Genomic DNA, 27,046 nt, shown 5'->3' with positions numbered 1-27,046 from the left:
AAATGTATAGTTACAGAACAAAAGATCATGAAGCTAAAAAGTTAAAAGGAATAACAAAACATGTGGTTGATAAACATATAGAATTTCAAGATTATATAAAGTGTTTATATAAATCAATTGTAATGAAACACAAAATGAATTGTTTAAGATCAGAAGATCATGAGATGTACATTAGTGAAGTTGAAAAAACTAGTTTAAATCCATTTGATGTTAAAAGGCATATTTTAGATGATGGTATAAAAACATTACCTTATGGCTATTAAAACATAAAATCAGTATCATCAAACTCGAAATCACTATTGTCTTCTTCATTTTCATTTAATTGTTCAGGTTCTTCTTCCATTCCATTTTTCTCATTTAAATAAAGTTCTATCTTGTTCCACATTTCATCTCGCTCTCTTTGTTTCTTTTTGTTTGTTAATTCATCAAATGGAATTATAATATCTAGGTTTAAATAATTTACAATCTTATTTAAAAAGAATTCATAATTTATTGAATCTGTTATTCTATTTTCCAAATGATACATTAATATTTATTTGAATATTTTTTTTATATTTTTCATATCTTCTTCTGTTAATTTAGGTTTTTCATAATAATCATTAAATAATAAATATAAATACATTTTCTTTTGTTTTGTGTTAAATGTTGGTGGAATAATTGTTTTTATAATATCTCTTTTAGTTATTTCACCATTTTCATTTTCTATTATTTTCATTTTTTCAAGCCATTGCATATATTCTGGTGTATGATCTTCTATAGAAAATATTTTAAAAATTTCATCAAGATAATTTAATTTTGGATCTATGAGAAAATTTCTAGTTTTTTCTTCACCCCATAAATTCTTTTGCCATCCACATTCATTACAAAATAACACAGTACCTTCTTGTCTTAAGGTCGCATAACTACATTGTGGACATTTTCGTTTATAATTTATTGGTAATAGATCTTCATTAAGCTCTTGGTATTTTCTTACGTTTTCTTTATGTTTTATTGTTCTATTATGTAGATTTGAATTACTTGTTGTAATAATCAATTTACAATATTTACAATAATATGTTTTTCTTGTTAATTCATTATATTGTTTTTCTAACTTTTCAACTGTTTCTTCATTATCTGGTAACGTTTTCTCATATTTTATTTTTTCTAATAAATTATCTTTTCTTTCATTAAATTCAGTTTCAAATTTATTAGAAATTTTATCTATATGTACTTTACGAAATTGATGATTCTCCCAATCTTCTATATTTTCGGGGTTATATTTCATTCGACAAGGCTCACAGAAATGATCTTTTATATTATCCTATATAATATAGAATAAGAAAGGTCTTTTCCAAATAACTTCAGGTTCAACTTCAGCAGAATTACTATCAACATTAGCCGTTGCGCCATTAATTCTACACTTCTCTGAATGTTTTTTAACATAATTTCTTGAGAATAATTTATTACATTTTGGGCAGTTTATTTTAGGGGGTTTATAATTTTCATTATGTTTTTTCATATGTCGAGCCTTATTACTTTTTCTTAGAAGTTCACCACAAATTTCGCATGCTATCTTCTCATCCATTTATTTAGGAAAAATTTTATTAAAATTAATTTTTAGTGATGAGCGGTAATTTTTTTATGTTATAAATAATGGTAGAATTAAAAGAATACAGAATATTTGTTGATTCTAGAAGACTTAAAAATTATGAATCACATAATTTACTAGTACAATTAGATAGAGAATTTAAGAATTGTGTTGATTTAAAATTAGTTAATATAAGTTTATGTAATTCTTTTTATAATATATCAGATAAAAGTATTGAACATAGATTGTTTATGATTTATGTAGAAAATATAGATAAATGGTATAATCTATTATTAAAACCGGGATTATATAATTTAGAAAAATTAGCACAAGAAATTAACAGAAGAGCACGATTAAAACTTAGAAGTGAAGATAAATTTTTAATTAGATTCATAAAAAGTGATAGTTCTGATAAAATTAAAATAAAGTTAGATGAAGGAAACAAACAAGCATTTATGGTAAACAAACCATTAGCTAAAATGTTAGGAATTAAACCATTTACTGCTACAGGAAACGTAGAAGTTACACCAAACTTAATACCTTACACACACTTTTATATTTATTGCAATTTAATTGATGCTACAAAAACATTCGAAGCAACTAAAGATATAACTTGTAATTCTGGTTTACTAAACATTTTACCATTGAAGAATGTTAAAGAATTTGGAACACAAATAAATTATAATTTAACAGAATGTGATTTCAAACCATGCATTCCTCGTTTTAATAATTTTAGATTAGAAATTAGAAATCATAATGGATACTTAATTGATTTAAATAATTTCCCTGTAATTTATGAATTAGTTATAAGATGTAAAGAGTAATTTTTTCATTATATAAATGAATATAACTGTTGGACCGAGTATATGTTTTGGATTTGATTTTAAACGTGAGAAAGAAATGAAATTTAACATTAATGATGTAATTACACAAATCAAAAATGTTGTATTTTCTAAAGAAACAACATTTGAGTATGAAACAACAATAGATAAAGAAACTTTAAATGTAGAAAAGATTACTAATTTAATTAGAGAATCTTTAAGATTTTATGAATTAGATGAATATTTTATAATCGATGATATTAAAAAAATAATAATTGAAATATATACAAATGAAACTAGTAATAAAATAAATGTTGAAATAATCATCACTAAGATAACTAAATATTTTGAAGATAGTAATTTTTTTGATAAATAAATGAGTGATAATAAGTGGATAATAACTGGATTATATAATGGCGCATTACTATCAGTTGGAACGGTTGGTTATTCAATGGTATTAAAAAAAGTATTCAAAATGGGAAATGTTAATGTTGATAGATTTGATATCAATGATATTTTGAAATTAACGTTAGCAGTTACTTTATCTAATTTAACTATTGATTATTTGGAAAAACAAAAATATATTCCTCCCATATAAATGCATAATTTTTTTGTTAAATAAATGGCTTCTGCAATTATAACTATTATAGGATCGGCAATTGTTAACGCTTTAGCATTTACTGGTGGTGGTTATTTATTTAAACATATTGATAAAAATAGTTCATTAGGAGAACAAAGAAGACATAATTTAGCGTTAGAGAAATACAATAAAGCTGCAGAAGAATATAGAGAAAAGAGACAAAACTATATGGATTACATCAATAAAGAATTATATGATCAGAAGATTTCACACAGATATTTTCAATCAGTTGATGATGCAATGAGTTTATATAACGCAGTAACCAATAAAGAAAAATTACATCTATACAAACCTAAATTATCAGATTATTATACCCCGAGTAAAGAACAACAGAAATATGAAATAATATGGATTTTAGGTGGAACTGTTATTGTTATATTTGTTGCTTATAAGTTTACTAATTAGTAATTTTTATTCTAAATAAATGGAAGATAAAGTTGATAGTATTGATATTATTCCTCATGATATAAATAAAACTAAATTAAAAACATATTTAGAAAAACAAATATTAGAATTTGAAAGTGACTTAAAGATAAAAAAGAAAAAATATTTAAAAAGTAAAATTATATATTATTTGATTATAAGTGGTTCGGTTACAATTAGTTCTGTAATAACATTTCTAGCAATATTCAGTCCATTAACACCTTTAGCTATATCAATTGGTGTGTTAGGATTAAGTTCAAGTGTTTTAACTGGTATAAGTTCAAAATTAAATATAAAAAGTAATAAAGAAAAAATCAAAACTAATATAAAAGAAATAAATAAATTAAAGAACACACTAGATTATATAATAAGTTTAAATGGTCATATAACAGTTGAAGAACAAGATAAATTATTAAAAGAATTAATAAATTATTAATTTTTTAGTTATATAAATGGGGTTTCCAAAAGCTTTCCAATATAATAAATCAATTAAATATAATATTCCAGCAATAGATTTTAATAAAGATATTACATATAGAAATGAAGTTTTAGATTCATTAACTAATTTAGAAATTTATGTTACTGAAACTAATAATTTTAATGCAAAGATGGAAAATATATTTCATGTATATTTAATTAATTTTAAAAAATTGAAAGATGAAAAACAATGGTTATTAAAATCTAATATGAAGTATTGGCAGAACCAATTAAATTTTGCTGTTTATTGTGCAACAACAGGATGTGGAATTAGTTGGAATGATCATTTGAATAATTCTAAATATAAACTAATTCAAAGTTTATTTAGATTTCATACAAACTTTCAAATCAGAATAATATTCAATGAATTAGAGTGTGCTTTACCAGGATCTAGATATTTCAAAGAATTGGATAATAATATTAATTTATCAAAGTTTTATAAAATTTGTAATGAATTTAATATAGATATAAATAATTCTGATTTTAGAACAAAAATTGGAACAATAAGATCACTTCCTTGCCCTAAAAAGATTGCAGAATATTGTGCACTTCCCATACCATCTAATAGTTTTTATAATATCTATAATAATAAATTAGGTTATGGTAAAATAGAAACAAAGGATTTAGAAACATTAAATTTCAATAAATTACCGAAATTTTATGATAATTTAAAACAAGAAAACAATAATGGTTGGGTTTATTTTATTTTAGAAAATAGTGAAGGTTTTACTAAATCAGGTATAGAAAGAATAAATCAATCTATTAGAATTTATTTGATTTGTATTCTAGGATCACAAGTTGAAACAAGATCACCGATAATTGGAAATTTGAATACATCATTCGATACACAAAAACAATTTAAAGTTTTATTTGAAGATTCCATACATAATGATAAAAATAGATCGATTCCAGAAAACATTATAAGATATCAAAATTATTTAGATAAATCTCATGTAAGACTAAATTATTCTATAGGCCCTAATCTATTAATTATTTCTAATGATTTAGTATTAAAGATGGGAAACATAATTGGTTATAATAATCTAATTAAAACTGCAACAATAAATAATTCATTTGGATTAAATGATATAAATAAAAAGATTATTACTGCTCCAAAATTAATGGAAGGTGAAAAAAATAAAAAACATATTCAATCAACAGAAACTAAAACTAAGAATATTAAATTAAATAATGATTCTAAAATAAAAGATTACAATACATCAGAAAATATAGAAACTGATAATATTCAACATGATATAATTAAACTAAATGATGATAATAAATCCCATGAAAATACTAAATTAGCTATAACTTGTATAGGAATTGTAATCGGAGGAATATTATATTTTAAATTTTAATTTTTTTATTATATAAATGGAAGTAGAAGGTGGAGAAGATATTGGAATGGATCCTTTTGATGAACCTGGTATAACTGATGAACAACCACCTGATTTTGATGAAACAAGTTTTAATGATGGAAATGAAACAGCATATAATTCTAATTTAACTACACCCCAATTTATTGACAAAGCACGTTCAAAGATAAGTATTGAAAATGAAGTACCAGAAATAACAGAAAAAAAATACAATTATAATGAAATTATTCATAAATTTAAACCAATATTAGAAAAATCTGGATTCAATATAACAAATAAAGGTATGGATCATTTAGTAGAAGATTTGAAATATTTAAATGGTGAATATTATTGGAAATTGAAAGGTGACTATTATTTTAAGATTTCAAATCTTAAAAGTAGTGATAAAATAATAACACAATCAACTTTTAATTTATTAGAACAATCTAGAATTAAGAAAATCATTGATGATGTTATAACTGATGTTACACAAAAAGAAAGAGATGATAATATAAAAGAATTTAAACAAAGAAATACTAATTTTTTTAAGATAATTAATGAAAATTTAGAAACAGAAACAACTTCTGAACAGAATATAACTTCCAAAACTAGTAAACTTAAATCAAATAAAGTTCAAACTGAAAAACTTTTACCAAATGGATTACTTGATGCAACAAATCAACAATTAGAAGATTTAAATATATTTTCTGATGAAGCAATTAGAGAAATTATTAGTATAAGAAATGAAGCTGATAAAATTGCACATAATAAAAGTATAAGAGATTTTAAAATTAGAACTTTAGAAAAAGAATTAACTGATAAAAATAAAGAAATAGAAAAATTAAAGTCTGATTTAGACCATCAAGTAATTGATGAAATAGAATATAAGCAAAAAGAATTTCGTTTAGAAAAAAAAATAGATGATTTAGAATATAACATAGAATTACAAAAAGAAGAAATTAAATTATTATTAAAATCATATGATTATAATATTAATAGATTAAAAGTTATTTTTAAAGATTTGTTGATTAAACCAAATTCTGAAATATCATTAAAAGATAGAATAAAGTTATTATTTAAATTAGAAGGAATAACAATTCTTTCAATTCTAACATCTATAACTATGGTATTTACAACAATTGGTTTAGCAATATCAAATGCTTTGAAATCTACTCCTACTCCAAATAAACCGGATAAACCTCCAGGTAATAATTCTATACAAGATAAAGTTAAGGATGGTTTAAAGAAATTAGCAAAATATTTATGGGAACTATCTAAAAAATCTGCTGCAGCATTACCAGGAGTTATTGCATCAATTGTTGGTTTTATATTGAAATCTGCAGGTAATATTCTTAACTTTGTTGCTGAACATATTATTTTATTTTTAATCACAGTTGTAAGTGCTATTATTTTTGGGTTAGTAAATATGATTAAAAATAAATAATTAATTTTTTTGTTAAATAAATGAGTGGGAGTTATATCAATCCTTCTAAGAATCATAGAATATCTAATGCTATTAAAGCAGAAAGATCACATCATATAATTACTCATAACCCTTCAAATATTAATCCCGATGAAACTTTATATGTTAGAATTCCGAGATTAACACAAAATACTTTTTATGTTCCAAATAGTATTTATTTATCAGCTGATATAAAAGTAATCGGTAATAATAATAATTATGTCGTTGATAATGTTGGAAGATATTTGATTAAAAAGTTAACAATAAAGATTGGTCCAGAAACAGTTTTCTCATTAGATGATTATAATTTATTCATGTATTATAAAGATTTATGGTTAACAAAAGAAAATAGAAATAATATGATATTTCAAGGCATCCAATCAGAAAACCAAAATAAATTAAGATCAGAAGCTAATAGCGCAATATTAACAAATGATGTAGATAAATTGATAAAAAGTATATATGGAAGCAAATATAAAATTCCATTAGATTTTGAATTGATAAATAATAATGCCCCTTTATATAAATACGCAATTCAAGAAGATATTATATTTGAGATAACATTTGCTCCTGTAAATGAAATTGTATTATCTAGCGTTGTTAAAGATATGAGTTATAAATTATCGAATATATGTTTAGAATATGATACAGTAACTGATGAAAATATTTCAAGTATAATTCAAACTCAATACAATCAAGGATTTTCATTATTATATGATTATATTGATAAATTTAAAACTGTAACTATTAATGCAAATGATGAAATAATTAATGAGAATATTAACTTTCCTAGAAGATCTATTAAAGGTATATTAATATTTTTTACTATTGGAACGTATACTAATGGCGCAATAAAGGTAGATAATTATTATAATCCTGAAATAACAAAAGTAGAAATAACTATCGAAGGTATAGCGAATAAAATATTTTGTCAAGGAATGAGAATGATAGATCAATGGGTAGAAATTAAAAAACATTTTATGAATGAAAAAATAAAATCATTTGAAAATTGTAATATTAATCAAATTGACTATTATACCGGTAATAAATATGCATTATGGTTAGATTTTAGAACAACAGAGGATAATTCATTACATGGTTCTGGAAAAAAACTACAAAACACTAAAGATGGAATACAATTATTTATGAAAAAGAAAAAAGGAAGCTTAAATTTCAAAATGCACATTTATATTATATCTGACGCACAATTAAATATTGTAAATTCACAATTAGATAGTATTCAATATTAGAAATATAAAGTTAAAATTAAGGATATATAAATGAGTGGTAAAAAAACTCCTAATACTAAAGAACAATATTTAAGAAATTTATATTACAACCCTGAGAGTTCGGTTGCTTATTCTTCTACTAAAAATATATGGCGTAAAGTAAAACAAGATAAATTAGATAAGATAATCCCACAAAATTTAGTTAAATATAAAGATATAAATGAATTTATGTTAGAACAACCAACATATACAACACATAAAAAAAATTGTTAGAAAATATAAAACTCGTAAAACTATGGTAAGTTATGTAGATCAACAGTGGCAAGGAGATTTAATTGATATGAAAAATCTTAAAAAAGATAATAATGATTATTGGTGGATATTGAATATAATTGATATTTTTAGTCGTTATGTATGGAGCTTCCCACTTTATAGAAAAGATGCTGCACAAACATCACATGTTTTAAGAAAATTTCTTTCAGGTGGTAAACTAAAACCAGAAAAAATTCAATTTGATGATGGAAAAGAATTTGATAATTCATTAGTTCATGGACTTTTAGATTTTCATAATATTAAATATTTTTCGACAAAATCGGATAAAAAAGCAGCAGTTGTTGAACGATTTAATAGAACATTAAGAACAAGAATGTCAAAATATTTCACAGCAAATAATACTTATAAATGGATTGATGTTTTACCAAAATTTATAGAAGGATATAATAATTCTTATCATTCTTCTATTGGAATGAAACCTATTGATGCTAGAAAACCTGAAAATGCTGAAATTGTTTGGAATAATTTATATGGAGCATTTCTTGTTGATGATTTTGGTGAACCTAAATTTAAAGTTGGTCAAAATGTTAGAATTTCTAAGTATAAAAAGATATTTGACAAAGGATACGATCGAAATTTTACTAGAGAAATATATAAAATAAAAAAGGTAATAACAACAAAACCATATGTCTATAAATTAGAAGATTTAGATGGTGAAGAAGTTGATGGATACTTTTACGAAGAAGAATTAAGTTTAACTATTGAAAATCTAGAACAAGAATATAAAATTGAAAAAGTACTGAAAACAAAAACTGTTAAAAGAAAAAAATATTCTTTAGTAAAATGGGTTGGATGGCCAGATAAATTTAATGAATGGATATTATCAAGTAAAATTAAAAATATATAAATGAATAAGGAATTATTCATATTTGAGCCTCATAATATGTTAATTTCTGGTGTAACAAATTGTGGAAAAACTTATTTTATATTAAATTTATTAGAAACTGTTTACAAAAACTATTTTGATAATATAGTATTATTTTGTCCAACATATGAATTTAATCAAACTTATGATAGAAACATTACTAGAAATAATAAATTTATTATATTAGATCCTAAAACAGTTAAAGAAAATTTAGATAATTGTATTAAAATAGCAATTGATATTTATAAAGGATCAAATACATTATTCATTGTAGATGATTGTGCTAATCTACATGATTCAAAAGTTAGAGAAAGTGAGTTATGTTATTTGGCTTTCTCTGGAAGACATTTTGGGATAACAACTTGGGTTTTAAATCAAAAATATAATTCAATTGTTAAAGACTTTAGAGAAAACATTAGATTTCTAGTTTTATTCTATAATAAAGATAGAAAATCGATGAAAAATGTACTTGAGGAAAATGATATTATTCCACATGATTTACATAATGAATATATGGATAAGTTGAAAAATATTAAAAGATCAAAATTACTATTTAGATTACAACACCCATTTAAATATGAATTTATTTAAATTCAACTAGCTTGTTAATCTAATTGAATTCTAGTTGAATTCTAGTTATTAGTAGTTGTAACAAAAATCAAATAGATTTAACAATATTTTAACTAGCTTGTTAATCTATTTTAAATCTAGTTACATTCTAGTTGAATTCTAGTTGTTAGTAGTTGAAACAAAAATCAACTAGATTTAACAAGAAATAAACAAACACAACAATATTTCAACTAGCTTGTTAATCTAGTTGAATTCTAGTTACATTCTAGTTAAATTCTAGTTGCAACATCACACAACTAATTTATTTGTTATATAAATGGGAGGTGAAAAGAAAATAAAATCTAAAAATGGTGATGTTCCAATTGAAAAAACTTTAGATGATTTAGGAATAACAGAAACAAAATTAACTCCAGATGATGGTGCTTTAAATAATGTTACAACAAATAATAATTATGAATATTATCTTTATTGTAAACATCAATTAGAAATATTAATAGCATCTGGAAAATGTAAAAATTTTGTCGGTAAAAATTAAACTTATAATGAATTAGACACAATGAAATCAGATGAAATTATTAGATTATTTAAGATTTATGAAGCCGCGAGAACAGCTAGAATTAATGACGCGATATCAGAAAATGTAGTAAAAGGTTATAGTAAATTATGTAATTATATACTACCAATTGAAAATGAAAATAGATTATATTCCGATTTAAAAAATGATTATTTAGTTATGACTGAATTAAATAAATGGATTGGATATTTATCATTTCAATTAGGTGGATTTATGACATTATTATCAACTGGAGTTATAACATTTTCAAATATTGAAAGTAAAAATATTTCTATAATAAATGAGCGAGGTGAAAGAAGTGAAGGAATTAACTGTGAAGAAAAAACCGAGAACTCAGAAACAAATTGAATGGTCTCGACAATTAGGAATTAAATCACAAGAATATAAAAAAGCTGTAAAAGAAAAAATAAGTAATAAAAATGTTAATAAAAATGGTGAAAATATTGTTATTTCTACTCCTTCTGATAGTAGAATATTTGATAAATATTTATATTTTACAGTTGGATTTGTAATTGTATTCATTTTGATTGGGTGTAATTGGTATAAGAAATCAAATAAAATTCATGATATTAGTAATTCTGAACCAACTGCTATCAAAAATGAAAGTACTTCTGAAATTCCAAAATTGATAATAAAAAAAATGGATTAATATTTTAGAAAAAAAGCAAAAAAAATAATTGAATATCACCATGTGGGTGCCGTACGGCACCATCTCACTACTTTTGTCTATCACTGTGGAGCAATTAAATTGTCCAGATAAGTCATTTCGGATCCTTGATATCAAATTCCTCAACGTATCGTTCATTATTTGGATTATTGTTCCATTGATCAATAAATTTCTTTGCCTTTGTTAACTGTTCTGAATATAACTGTAAATCTAGTTTATTAGATTTGATTTGATTTTCTTTCTTTTCTAAAGGCCTTAAATTTTTCCAACCCCAAAAAGGTCTTTTATTGTATTCATCATTCATGTTAAATTTAGATATTGGTAACACATGATCAATGTGGTAATAATCCCCATAATTATCTATATTCATTTTATCATCGAATTGAAATATAATCCATGATTTGAGAAATTCATCTGAACAACCCAACAAATTAGTTAATGTTTCTGAATGTGTTTCTTTGTTGAATAATTGTGTTAATCTAGTCCTTAAGCATTGTTTCAATCTAAAATTAAGATCTGTTTGATATCTTTCTCTCATATATTCTGCCATATAATAATTATAATGTTCTATATTATCTTCTCGGTATTGTTTGGTATATAGTTTAAAACAAGTTTTACAACAATATTGAAAACCATCTTTGCTAGTCTTACGCTTACTAAATTCTGTAAATGATTTATCTAATTCACATTTAGAACACTTCTTGTAGTATATGTTTATAACACCAGTGTTATTTGTAATATTGATAGTTTGTGGTTGTTCTGGTTCCATTTATTATACGTATTTTTTTACTAAATTGGTTAATAATTTATAATCCTCTTCCATTTCTTCGACCAACAAATGGATTAATATTTTAGAAAAAAAACAAAAAAAATAATTGAATATCTCACTACTTTTGTCTATCTATGTGGAGCAATTAAATTGTCCAGATAAGTCATTTCGGATTCTAGATATTCATTATTTTTATTAATTTATTTTGTTTTTATTTGAATATTTGAATTTGAATTTGTTAATCAATTAATATAGTAATTGATTACTAATTTGATTAAAAATTATATCATAATGAAGTTAAAAATACATAATTCATTTATCAGTTTTCATTCTTACATTCTTTTCATTTGGAATAATTTATAATTTCAAATTTCACATATTTTTTTAGCACCAACAACATTTACTTAGGTGTTTTAGCTAAGTATATAAGGTAATTCATTCAACCACTGGAGTGCCGCCGGGCTTGGCTTGCAGGGGCATTTCGAAAATGCACCTTTGTCCACCCTCCGTGGTTCTCCTTCAGTTTCGACTTTCGATCCTCCTTTCGGGGGTAAGGGGTTGATAGGAAATGCATTAGGCGCCTTTAATATAATGTGTTGACTGTCAACCATTGAAGGAGAATTGGTGAGGTGTGGGTCACAGGGGTGTAAGTAGAAATGCTTGGGGATAGGTATCTCGTGGCGCCTCTCAATAACGGGATGCTTATCCCCTAAAAACTCTGCGAGTCAAGTCGGGTGGTTTTGCAAAAACTTACCGTAAAAACATTGAAATATTCCTTTTAATCACGAGAGAATGATGACTATCCTCCTGTCGTCACGACTGAGCTAATTTAAATAAACCTCGCTTTCAGCAACTAATGAAAACGTAGTAATTCAATACCAGCTAACTGGCTTGTGTGTGTTGTATGTACTGCGTGCTTATTATATAACAACAACGTTGTGCAACACCTGTTTGATTGATCAATATTCAAATGAAGCACTCTCTTATAATAATATGTAACAGATGTACTGTATGATTATAGTTGTTTATAAAACAACTAAGGTCATTTTGGATTATAGATATTCATTATTTTTATTTCTTATTTAATCAACAATTTCTAAATCATGATGACCGTCTTCATTTTTCCCATGATATATTATTTTAAATCCTACTAAATCTTTCAATTCCTCCATACTCAATGAAACCCGTTTATCGGGTAAAAACACTTTAAATTCTCGTGATGTACTAACATTACAGTAGCTTAAATTAGCTGATACTTTCTCTCCATATTTAGTTTTTATCTTTTCTAATTTCAATATTTTATGTTCAATTTCTTTTGTAACATCAACTAACTTTTTTATTTCAAATTGTTTTTTTGCTGGTTTTATTCTGTTATTTATTGTTGCTAAGAATGCTTTTCTATCTCCCATTTATAAGGAAAAAAAATTACTTGTGGTGATGAGTGGGATTACTTCCCCTTGTATATAACAAACACGCTATTAACTGTTCTCACCCAAGCCTCACAGCATCTATTTATCCAGGTATAGTTAACACACGCGCAGCTGTTGTTACGCGCACTCACTGTTTATGTGTGTCACAATTTTACTACGTAATATTTCTAAAATTTCAATTGTATCTTTTATTTCTAGTGAATCAATATAATTTCTAACATTTTCCATATAAGGTTTAATAGATTTATCAATGTATTTTTTACAATATGGGCAATAATATTGATTTTTATTAACATTATTGTTTTCTGTCTGGTACTCACTCTCTCCCATTTTTATTAGGAAAAAAATTACTTGTGGTGATGAGTGGTGTCTCGTCCTCTCGTCCTCTGATCTGAAACCCACATCTTCCAATTACTGTCAAGCAATTGTCAATTAATATTGTCTTGCTTTAGTCAGTTATGGTGGTCAAGCATTTCAATGTTCAGCTAATACTTACGATTTCCTTCCTACTGTTTTCAACCTGAAAAAGAAAATTCAGAGTCATGTAACATTGTTAATATGGAAAGGACAAGTTTTTCCTAGACGAAAATAAAATCTGTATGAACACCCAAGTACTCAACAGTAAGATAATAGGGAGAATATAATTAATTTTGAAATGTTTGAAGTTCACTTCACCTATAATATGTATGATTAAATTTACTGAAGATTTTTGGTAGTTACAATGGTTAGGAAAGTTTTTTTGTAGTATTTCAAGAATACTCTATTTGAAATGAATGAAGTATCATTGATGTTTCAATACATTTTAAGTGAATAACTTGAAACTTGATATTGACGCATTGAAAAACTAGATTGAGGCAAAGCCTCAAATGCCCCCTGCCTGAATGTCGCTGGCCCACATGTGAAGTGACAGGATTTGTGGTAAAATGTGTTAGAAATATTGTTGCCACAATTATTTCTATAAGAATGATATTAAACAACATGTTCACAAAGTGTAAAAAATTTATCAACAGTAGCAGTCTCTAGGCTGTTTTCCCCTGGTGGCCATAATTTGAATCAATTCAACTTAATCCTTAATAGGGCTCTGCCCCAAGTAAAGGTTTTATCGTGTATAAAGTTTTAAGAAAATTGCGGCTTCTAGACTGCTAACATTATTTATCATGTCGGCCCCATTGTGGCCATAATGTTAACCGCATCAACCCAATTTTTTATAAGGTTCTGTCCAAAGTGATACCCTAGTCGTGTACAAAGTATACAAAAAAATTTGTTGCCCTAGGCTGTTAACGTCATTTTTTATGTCAGCCCCTGGTGGTCATAATTTGAATTGAATTAACCAGATTTTGAATAGGGTTCTGCCCCATATGATACCCTACTTAAACAGGGCTTTCAAAAAAGGCTATCGCATCCGACTGTTAGTAAGAATCCTGCGACAGCTATGAAATATTTCATCTGATATCGATGATAGTATAAAAGCTGTGATCAGTGGTTATATTTAAATGTACTGCAGTCAGTGATGTGAAAACGTGCCTCAGACGCGTGGCCTAATTTAAGTTTCCAGGAAATTGGCTGCCTTCCAAACTACTGCCAATCATTCTAGCGACTGACTGCGTTGTAAAGCTGGTAGTGTATATTCGATAGATTGTCTCATTATGAATGTTGAAAATTGTTTCATCGTTGATGCTCTGGATCTTGTTATCTAGACACTATTAGACAAATTTTATATGCATAAGGTGAAAACTTTGTTCGGTGAACTCACAGTGATACTCGCAGAGACAATCAGTTTGGGTAGCCTAATAGCATTAATGTGTTCTTAAGCTGGCTGCTTTACTTGCAACAGTTACTTGCCAATCACTAACATTAGCCCCTGGTGGCCGTAATTTGAATCGAATAAATAGTTCTGGCCCAAGTGATATCCTAATGTGTATCAAGTTTGAAATAAATAGGTCAACAATTGCAGCCTCTACGCTGTTAAGGTCACTTGCAGCACGTATTCAGATGCGGGTAATTCTGTAATACGGGCCCTCTCAAGTAAAGTCAAGGGCATAACAATAAATTTCTATTGCTCAATATTTGTCAACAATGACTTATATTTGAATCATGTTTCATTGATATAAAATTGATCAAGTAGTGTGAGTAGAACACACTAGCAAAATGGATGGTATGACAAATGTGTATGCTTCAAATGATTATGCAATATAATAATTTTCAATTCATTGAAAGTTTTTTTGAAACTGCATGAAACAATATATTTATATTCAATGCAGATGGGTGAGAGCAGTGCAGAGCCCAACGTGTGTGTGTGTGTGTGTGCGTGTGTGCGTGTGTGCGTGTGTGCGTGTGTGCGTGTGTGCGTGCGTGCGTGCGTGCGTGCGTGCGTGCGTGCGTGCGTGCGTGAAGAGAACTGCTGTCAGTTCCTGACACGACGCATGTAAGTGTATGTATACTACATACTATTGATAGTATATACTGTATACGCACGTGGTGCTGTATAATACAGCACCACGTGCGCTGCACGGTTTCTAACAAGCCCTTAAAATATCATAATACCTCAACACATAAGCCTATCAAACAAAATAAATGACGACAATAAGTTGATGAAAAATGAGTGATCATCTGAGAGATTCTACTACAGAAAAACGATTTGAGCCGTAACGGCTATGTTGTTATTTCTGCGACGTACTCACCTGACCACGGCCATGTATTTAGTGAAAATGTTCAGTACGCCTAAATCTGATTTTCAATTCCCACAAATCAGTAACTAAAGACAAAAATTGACTAATTAGGCCTAGCTAGACTCGTACAAACAATGGGTAGAGACAGACACTTTCTTGCTCTTAACAATGGCAACAGTACGTTTCATGACGGCACCGCCATGATTGATCGCACGTGTTAATAATAATCCGTCCATTACAAACCACGGTGTAGAATTCGTAAAATGAAAGCTACACTTAGCAAACCCTTGAACACTTAGAATGACAAACATGTGATTTTCGAAAGCTGTCACTGCCACAAGTAATATAATTTTAACAGTTTATAGAAAGAAAACTTGACTTACCGAGAGCGATGTAAATGACGATGTAGTTGATTGTGAAATACCTGCGCATGAATCTGGCTTTATTGAATCCTTTCGTTTGGCCCGATAAACCGCTTTCGAAAGATGATGACGTTTTTTGATAATTCTATACGCTACCACAAAACTGAACCAAGCTTTGATGTAACATATCAACAACTAGGCCTACATAATTCATTTTATAACGAACTATTTAATTGCGTCAGCTGAGTAAACTGCGTACGTGTGTCGGTCTAATACCTCGCAGCAAAAACAGCCAATCACATTCGCTCGTAGAGACGACGCCCCCCAATCGAGGTCATTGCAATTTTATACGCGAGAGCTAAGAATTTTCCCGCCAAAAACAGTTTTTCGTAGAATTTTAACAAAGTTGACCATGTACATCGACGGAGGTTCGCCATGTCTTCAATCGCATCGATTATACGTCGTTTAAACCGAGAACCAATGAAACAAATGCTCACATAAAAAAACGTACCGCGATTTTACATGTATTGGCTCAATGCCAACTTCATATCGCTGACAAAGGTAAACCAAAAATTAAAATTTAAAATATAATATTCCTGCTATCACAATTCCTATACAAGTTATAGCATTTTCATGTGATTTATTATCATTATTACTTTTAATTATATCATGTTGAATAATATCAGTTTTTATATTTTCTATATTCGATTTGCTATATATTGTAATCTTTTATTTTATAATCATTATCCAATTTAATATTCTTAGTTTTAGTTTCAGTTGATTGAATATTTTTTTAAATTTTTTCACCTTCCATTAATTTTGGAGCAGTAATAATCTTTTTATTCATATCATTTAATCCAAATGAATTGTTTTTTGTTGCAGTTTTAATTAGATTATCATAACCAATTATATTTCCCATTTTTAATATTAAATCATCAGAAATAATTAATTAATTAGGACCAATACAATAATCTAATCTTACATGAGATTTATCTAAATAATTTTGATATCTTACAATGTTTTCTGGAATCGATCTATTTTTATCATTATGAATTGAATCTTCAAATAATACTTTCAATTGTTTTTGTGTATCAAATGATGTATTTAAATTTCCAATTATTGGGGATCTTGTTACAATTTGGTCGCCTAGAATACATATCAAATATGTTCTAATTGATTGATTTATTCTTTGTATACCAGCTTTAGTAAAACCTTCTCTATTATCTAAAATAAAATAAACCCAACCATCATTGTTTTCTTGAAATTTAATGTTTCTAAATCCATAGTTTCTATTTTACCATAACCTAATTTATTATTATAGATATTATAAAATCTATTAGATGGAATTGCACAATATTGTTCAATATTTGTAGGGCAAGGAAGTGATCTTATTGTTCCAATTTTTGTTCTGAAATCAGAATTATTTATACTTATATTAAATTCATTACAACTTTTATAAAACTTTGATAAATTAATCTTATTATGTAATTCTTTAAAATATCTAGATCCTGGTAAAGGACACTCTTATTCATTTATTATTAATATTTTTTGAAAATAAGTATGAAATCTAAATAAACTTTAAATTAATTTATATTAAGAATTATTTAAATGATCATTCCAACTAATTCCACATCCTGTTGTTGCGCAAATAGCTGCAAAATTTAACTGGTTCTGCAAATACTTCATATTAGATTTTAATAACCATTGTTTTTCATCTTTCAATTTTTTAAAATTAATTACGTATACATGAAATATATATTCCATCTTTGCATTAAAATTATTAGTTTCAGTAACATAAATATCTAAATTAATTAATGAATCTAAAACTTCATTTCTCTATGTAAAATTATATTCAAAATATTTAGTTAACTTAGTTATAATTATTTCAATATTTATAATATTATTAGTTTTAATTTTTATGTATTTCAGTTATTATTTTTTTTAATATCATCGATGATAAAATCTTCATCTAATTCATAAAATCTTAAAGAATTTCTAATTAAATCAGTAATTTTTTCTACATTATAAGTTTCTTTATTTATTGATGTTTCATGATCAAATGTTGTTTCATTAGTAAATACAATATTTTTTATACGTGTTATTACATCATTAATATCAAATTTCATTTCTTTCTCACGTTTAAAATCAAATCCAAAACATAAACTCGGTCCAACAGTTATATTCATTTATATATCAAAAAAATTACTCTTTACATCTTATAACTAATTCGTAAATTACAAGAAAATTATTAAAATCAATTAAGTATGCATTATTATATGATTTCTAACTTCTAATTTAAAATTATTAAAATGTGGAATACAAGGTTTAAATTCGCATTCTGATAAATAATAAGTAATATGTGTTCCAAAGTGTTTAGCATTTTTAATGGTAAAATATTTAATTAACCAGAATTACAAATTGTATCTTTAGTTGCTTCAAATGTCTTTATAGGATAAATTAAATTACAATACATATAAAAATGTGTGTAAGGCATTAGGTTTGGTGTAGCATCAACATTTGTATAAACTTTATTTGGTGTAATTCCTACAATTTTAGCTAATGGTTTTCTTACTATGAATTTATGTTGTTCATTAGTTAACTTTGTTCTTACTTAAAAATATTCTATATTCTTTTAATTCTACCATTTATTTTACATATTTTTATATTATTCAAAATCTATATCATTGTGCCCTTTTTCATTCTTACCCTTATATATGAAATAGAAGTTACCTGAACATAATTCTTCTAGATCTTCACTAGATAATCTATGAAATCTATCTGGTAAATATGTTCTAAATTTATATTTATTTCTTTTTAATCCTTCATATTCTAAGTGAATTACTAATTTATTACCATATCTATTAGTAATTGTTTCAATATTTGTAATTAAATATTTCTTATGTAATGTTAATTCTGTTAACCTTTTTGAATTTATAATCTACTGATTTGACATTTGTTGTATCTTTGATTCTATTTAAGAATTCACTGTGTATTTGTTTACTCTCCATTTTAATAACATATTTTTTATTAAAATTGATTTCATTTATATAATGTTCATATATATGAATATTATTAGAGTAAGAGGGAATAAGTTGTTTCATATCAAAGGTTGAAGGGGCGAGGGAGTAAAAAATAAAAAATAAATTCGAGCGTGCGAGAATTTATTTTTTATTTTTTATGTCCATTTTATATTTTAATATTTTAATATTTTTACATTTTATATTTTAAGTTCGCTTCTTTTCAACCCGTATATAAATGATATTGTTAAATGTGATCCTGTAGTAATCGGCGACACTTCTTAGCTGTCTCTTATACGCCGATGACCTCGTGCTAGTGTCCAACTCCCCAGAAGGACTTCAGGAATGTCTTGAAATGCTAGATCTTTTTTGTAGAAAATGGAAACTTGAGATCAATACTGATAAGATCAAAGTCGTGGTGTAAAGAAAAAAAAGTAAATTTACATTTGAATTTTCACTTGGAAACTCATACCTCGAGTTGGTTATAGAATTCAAATACCTTGGCCTTATATTTTCATCGAATGATAAATTCCAGAAAGCCAAAGAGCATCTTTTCGCATCTGCCAACCGGGCAATGTTGTCAATCCAGAAAATGATCGGGGTACTAAACTGTAAAACGCGGCATTATATCAATTTGACACTCTTGTGAGCCCAATCTTATTATACGGTTGCGAGATATGGCTGCCCTCTACAACACTTGCCAAAAGATTAGCAAAGAACAACCAGTTCTGCCTAGAATCAACCCTCATGAAAGAAACCCATCACCACAAATTACTTGCCTTTGCAAATTCATTTTAGGGGTTAATAGGAAAACACTGATATGGCAGTTTTAGGGGAATTGGGGAAATACCCACTTTATATCGAAACCTGTATTAGAATTACCAACTTCTGGCAACATATTAAGGGCTCGAATGGTACTTTAGCATATGCAATTTATGATAGTGTTAAGAAACTGCCATGGTGGAATGGAATCATTTTGTATATGCTTTACTCTCTTGTATTAGTCGGGAATCTTTGTACATAGAAAACTCTAAAATCTCTAAATCAACAATAGGTTAAGACACAAAATGCAGGAGAAGTTCAAGATATACTGGAATCATCAGATAGGAAATTCAAACAAGTTAGAGTTATTTAGATTAGTGAAAACAGGATTCCAAATTGAACCGTACCTACTACTCAACATGCACAGGAACTATTGAATGGCCCTTACGCGTCTCAGGCCAAGTGCCCACATACTGATGATAGAAAGGGGGGAGACATTTTATCCCGCGTGTCGACAGGAAGTGCTCTCTGTGTGATGCAGTAGAAACCGACGTTCATTTTGTGATGGAGTGCCCAGAGTATTCAGATTTAAGGGCCTTTCTTATAGAAAAATTTACAAAATTGCTCCCAGATTATTGTACCCGAAATACTAATACACAGTTTACTAAGATTCTTACATCAACTAAGCTAGCCAAAGACCTAAACATATTTTTATTTTCCCCCTCATTTTGTTTTTCTTCTCACCTATAGTCATGTAATATTGATTTAAAAGACAATAAACATTAATTGAATTGAATGATTGAATTGAATTAGATTAATATCGAAGCACACCTAACGCGGTGGAGAATTGTCAGGTGCGATTCTTTTTTTCGAGCGTTAGGCCGAGCGCAGCAAATCTATGGTGGTTTCGGGTGATGACGATGACGAAACGCGAGGATGTTTTTGGTCCGGTTTCGATGTCCTAGATCTGCGTTGATTTACTGAGCCTCCTGGCACCTGGTTACTACCGAATACGAAAGAGGGCGTCTGTGGTAGTTGCGCGCAAACAGTTAAACTCACCAGCCGTGGATGGGTTACGCACCGGTAAACTTGGTCGTGAGGAACGTGCCCGTGGTACATGTTCGGCTGGGCCCGCTTGCGTGGCTTTTGGGTTTCCAGCGGTTGACGAGTAGGTGGCTTTTGGATTTCCAGCGGTTGACGGTTTATCACTCAGCTCATGCTGTGGATGCGTAGGCGTTTCGTCAACCAAGCGACCGTTACTAGCCAGTTTAAGGCTTTCACCTTCTGGGATAAATTGGAGAATCTTGCGGGTGCTGAATTCTTGTAACCTTTCAACATGGCTTTTTGCGCTCCGTATCCAAACTGTTTCGCATTTTTCTACCTCCTTGCGAAGTACTTCGATCGTGGTTTTTAAGTCTACGACTGCTAACTTGATCAGCGCCGGTTTGTATTGGTTTCTGGATTTTAGTCTTTCGCATTTTGTGACAGTGGGCGCGGGCGTCCTTAACTGGGATAGTATATCACTGCATTTATAAACTTTCGTTCGCAGTTTCCTCGACGTTCGAAATTATAAGGCAATTGTCTAGATTCGCGAATGGGTATATTAAAAATGTCCGAATTGCCTTCAAGATAATACTCTTGTGTTCACAAATTACAATATAAAGGCATTGAACTTACTGTGCCAAAGGTACACTCCATCGCTGAATAGCAAGAAATCGAGTCCTTTGATTAGTGGCTTCTTGTTCTTATACGTTGCCAGTGTCATGCAACCAAAAACCGAGATAACGCACTCATGTTTAGCCACCATCTCGTTGAAGCTCTCTTTGTGTTCACATCCTGCGATCTATAGAATCAAAAATACATAAATTTTTGATAGAATTCAGAGAAAAAGATAACTGTTGCTGTGAATACATGAACACTTGATCTTGCCTATCACCTGGGAAAATTTGTTTACATGAAGGCTTGACATATAATATACGGTACAGCCAAAAAGTAATAACGCGTCCGGCGTTCGTTGGAGATCGTTGCGTTTTCGTTTTTCGTTTTTGATAAAACGAAATAGAAACCTGAATCAAACTAGTTACTCCCGCGGTTCAAATTCAACGCGTATGGCGCGCAGACATCGAATGCACGAACGTACTAACAGCAGCTCCCTTCTTTTCGAGTGCAATCTCTTGTATTTGGATGACTACATGGTAAAATACATGCACAAACATTATAAACGCCTAATAGGAGCGTTCGAAGTTTAGTTGCGCGCAGCGTGCAGTGAAACGCGTAATTCTGAAACGAATATTCGTCCCTAACGAGTGTCGAACGAAAACGAATTACGAAACGCGGTTTGAACGATATAAAACCAAACGCAAACGAAAACGGAGTTAAGTTTCTTCTAGGCTGTACCGTATCGAAAAACCAATTCTGCGCTGTTTCATAGGCATCCCTATGGTTTACAATTTTTCCTCAGCTACATTTCTTAGCTACATTGAAGAGGTAATTTTTTCTTCATAAAAATGTATCAGATTATTAAGAAGATACGTCCTTACCCGTTCTAGAGAATCTTTCTCATCTCCCGCAGCTTCCATTGATATCGCATTCCCTTTAGTGACGTTTTGATATCATTGCATATGTAAATGGATCCAGGAAAGTTGGTAGTGGTCCTCTGTGGGTTATACTGTACGATATTATGAGCCCGGATGCCACATTATACTGCTTTTCAACGGCTTGAGTAAATGGAAAATGTTTAATTAATCATTCTATGATACACTTACAATGTACATGAATTATTTTTGTTTCATTTTCTTCCTTTTACGCATTTCTGTCCACAGGGGCTTTTAAACTGGCTTGGATTTTACTTCCGGGTTGTTGATAATCTCGCGAGAATGGCGCTAAATTTAAAATACAAATAAATTCAAAATATCACAGAAATACCTTGTGATGATGTTGTTTATTTATCCACTATAGAGTTCCCGATAAATAATTTGCTGTTAAGGATCAGTATCACCGGGCGCGACGCCTTACTATATAGAAATAACAAGGGATGAAACGCCTTCGTATTTGCCTGAGACCGTATTGATGCAGCGGAGCGAATTTCTTTTTCACACCAGGTCGGTGCTTTGTTGCGCATGCGTAACCCCGATTTATTTCCGGTCTTTATCTTCATGAATGATGATTCAGTTCAACAGAGCAGTCGTGCAAACGTGACGTATAATCTCGAATGCTCTTCGGTCTAAATGGTTTCGTACGTAGTAGAGACAGAGTAACCAAAAATGCTGCAAATTTATTTAAGAATTATCAGACTCATGAATAATTAGGTGCAAAGAAAGATGTAGGCCTATTTATGTTAACACACATGTCATTAGCTCAATTCAAAAAATATATAAAATAGTTTCTTATGTATTAGTATATTATGTAAAGATTTCAATATAATAACGCCTTCGTATTCCGCGCGAATTTCTTTTTCACACCAGGTCGGTGCTTTGTTGCGCATGCGTAACCCCGATTTATTTTCGGTCTTTATCTTCATGAATGATGATTCAGTTCAACAGAGCAGTCGTGCAAACGTGACGTATAATCTCGAATGCTCTTCGGTCTAAATGGTTTCGTACGTAGTAGAGACAGAGTAACCAAAAATGCTGCAAATTTATTTAAGAATTATCAGACTCATGAATAATTAGGTGCAAAGAAAGATGTAGGCCTATTTATGTTGACACACATGTCATTAGCTCAATTCAAAAAATATATAAAATAGTTTCTTATGTATTAGTATATTATGTAAAGATTTCAATATAATAACGCCTTCGTATTTGCCTGAGACCGTATTGATGCAGCGGAGCGAATTTCTTTTTCACACCAGGTCGTTGCTTTGTTGCGCATGCGTAACCCCGATTTATTTTCGGTCTTTATCTTCATGAATGATGATTCAGTTCAACAGAGCAGTCGTGCAAACGTGACGTATAATCTCGAATGCTCTTCGGTCTAAATGGTTTCGTACATAGTAGAGACAGAGTAACCAAAAATGCTGCAAATTTATTTAAGAATTATCAGACTCATGAATAATTAGGTGCAAAGAAAGATGTAGGCCTATTTATGTTCAATCTGAGGCTGTCATACTGCTGATCCCTACCAGTATCTGTAAATGATTAATTTTGTATTACATTTTCAAAAATATTTTCTTTGACAAATGTGTGAAGCCCAGGTTGGGCTTGTTTGTTTAGCAAATAAATGTTTGATTTGTGACAAATATCTGACTTATGAGTGGTGCTGAAGTCTGGTGGCAGCAGAGCATAGGCGTCGCCAGGGGGGTTCGGGGGTGCGAACGAACCCCCTTTTTTTCGGCTAGGTTTCTTTATATAAAAACACTCGTGTTTTTTCCACAAGGTAATCACTCAAGGTGGCGGGAAAACACTTTAAATCGCTCCTAATTTTCAAAGTTTTCTTGGGGGAGGACACCCAAACCCCCATGGCAACCTCGGACATCGTCAAAGGCAGTTACTAGATTCGCCAAATTGCCGATATTCGAACCCCCTAAAAAATCCTAGCGACGCCCATGGAGAGGCCTGTATTTATTTTTTGCCCTTAAGAAGGAGCTCAAGGACGTAGACTTCATTCCCTGCAGAGGCTAAGAGGGTATTACCCCCATATAAGGTTTTATTTACAAGGACACAAAAAGTCTAGACTTGGGGCTTTTTGGATGTTGCATAATTGAGGACAGCGTCTTCTACACGAAGTGTCTACATCAGCATAAATTTTAATTAATAAAATTGATCATATAATTCCCCAATTTTATTGACATTATGATTAAGGATTATATTTCAAACTCCAATTTTCGTTTTGTTACTTAGTGGGTTTCGTTATTCAACTCATTCCTGTTTATAAGCAACACGTGTTTTATGTTTACCGGTAGTAATTGTGTATACATGTTGAGATCACGTGATATTATGTCACACGTAGAAACAAAATGGCGGATCTGGTGTGAAAAAAAATTCGCTGCGGCGCAGCTCAATCGGAAGTAGACTGGTTCCGTGCTGACCGGCATCCCGTCCATATAGATGGCAGCACATTACGATATTTAATTTTGGGCTTTTTTATATTTCTTAATATGATGACACGTACCGGAACAGGTATTATGTAACTCCTAAACCATGCATTTGATTAGTATTTGTAAGTAATTACAAGCCCCTGTGTCTGGCCAATTCCATTTTTTGGAATCCATTTTTATCCCGTCACGTGGTAGCATCCTCCTGGTAATTGCACGTGGTGTGGTGGTAAGCACCATCTTCACTGCCTTCAATCATATCCGCAATATGATTGATGCAGATGACATTATCCTCATCTTGCTGGATTTAAGTGCAGCGTTCGACACAATTGATCACTCAGTATTACTTGCTCGCCTGAAAGAATATGTTGGTATAACTGATTCTGCTCTTGAGTGGTTTGGTTCTTACCTCAGGTGTAGATAATTGCAAGTTGTTATAAATGGACATACACATCCAGTGAATAAGACCTAAAGTACGGTGTGCCCCAAGGTTCTGTCCTGAGCCACTTATTTTTCTAGTGTATATACTACCATTAGGAGAACCCATCCGATCGTATCATGTCGACCGACATGGGTTCGCAGATGATACTCAGGCCTACAAAATCATTAAATGCCTCAACACGCTTAATGTTACACAACAGCTGCAGAATGTGGAGTCTTGTTTACAAGCTGTTTTTAACTGGTACAGGGCCAACCTTTTAAAGGCTAATGCATCAAAGACTGAGGTATTCTTACTTGGGACGAAAAAGCGCCTCCGATCTGTTGACATCAAATCATTGACTGTTGCTGGTGTAGAAGTTCGTGTATCAGAAAAACCAATTCGTAATATGGGCGTCATGTTTGATTGCGAGCTCTCCATGAAATCACATGTTCAATCAGTTCTAAAAAGTGGATATTATCACATCCGTAACATTGGGCTGGCACGTAGGAACTTAACCTGCACAGCTACTAAATCACTTGTTCAGGCCCTTGTTCTTTCAAGGATGGATTATTGTAATAGTCTGCTCTGTGGAATTTCGCATGAACTGATTCGTAAACTTCAATTGCTTCAAAACTGTGCTGCTCGTCTCGTTATGCGTGTTTCTAAATTCGACCACATTACACCCATATTGCGTGAGCTGCACTGGCTACCAGTTGTCGCCAGGATTAAGTACAAGGTTACGTTACCTTCAAAGCTCTCACTGGCTCCGCCCCTGTATATATCAGTGAACTTATTCAAGTCTACATCCCTGCTCGTACATTACGCTCGGCTAATCAGCACAAATTAGTTGAACCCACATACCGCTTTTGTAATTTTGGAGAAGAACATTTGCGCCCGTCCAATTCAAATCTCACCTCAAAACAGTGCTTTTCCGTGCATTCTATGACACGCCAGAGGAGCGCTTTTCAACTTTGCCTCTTTGGCATGGAATTACAGCGCTTTAAAAGTGTTATTATTATTATTCAATAATTCTCTTTCGGCCAATTTTTTGCCAAATGGCACAATGACGACTTTTGCTGCCATGTTGTTGAATCACTATCAAGATCAATACCACCGACAATAGTATAGGGCGCCCTGTTTAATTATCGTTTGTGTCTAGTGAAATGATGACGATTGAATTTGGTTACTTTCAACTGCAATTTGCATGGTTTTTCATCCAATATACCTGCGATTCTACATGATTCTAGTCAGTCACTTCAACTATATATTTTCTCCATGGAATCGGTTGTAATCTTTTATGACCCAACAGGTTTATGTGCTTTGTCACTTCTAAATCATCATCCGCTGATAAGCTATGTTAAATCAGGAGCAAGCCTCGGTAGTGTCTTTTGCTCGCGTCGGCCATAAATTATATATTTTAGGTCAGGCCGGATCGGGCAAAATATTCTGCTTGAGGACTATTATCAAAAATACCCTATCGGATAAAAAAAGGGTTGCTGTTTGTGCCTGCACAGGCCTAGTGTATGCAGTTCAGTGAATTTAATCCGAAAACTATTCATCGTCTGGTATTTTTGATGGGAGGTTCAGTTGTGAGCAATTAG

General features: G+C 29.9%; 1 protein-coding gene across 1 annotated transcript in view; it reads right to left on the bottom strand.

The window, feature by feature from the left end:
- Positions 1–16,243, bottom strand: part of LOC141910157 (uncharacterized) — a 29,908-nt gene extending 13,665 nt beyond the window's left edge. The window contains exons 1-2 of the mRNA XM_074800877.1: positions 16,235–16,243; positions 13,679–13,702 (exon numbers count right to left, since the gene is read on the bottom strand). The gene's annotated coding sequence lies outside the window, so the exon portion shown is untranslated. The remainder of the gene's footprint in view (positions 1–13,678; positions 13,703–16,234) is intronic.
- Between the last annotated feature and the right edge of the window lie 10,803 nt (positions 16,244–27,046).

This window comes from Tubulanus polymorphus, chromosome 8 (assembly GCF_964204645.1).
Source record: "Tubulanus polymorphus chromosome 8, tnTubPoly1.2, whole genome shotgun sequence".
In the NCBI taxonomy this organism is placed as follows: Eukaryota; Metazoa; Nemertea; class Palaeonemertea; order Tubulaniformes; family Tubulanidae; genus Tubulanus; species Tubulanus polymorphus.
The sequence above is the reverse complement of the archived record's forward strand: the minus strand, read 5'-3'. Positions and strand labels throughout refer to the sequence as shown.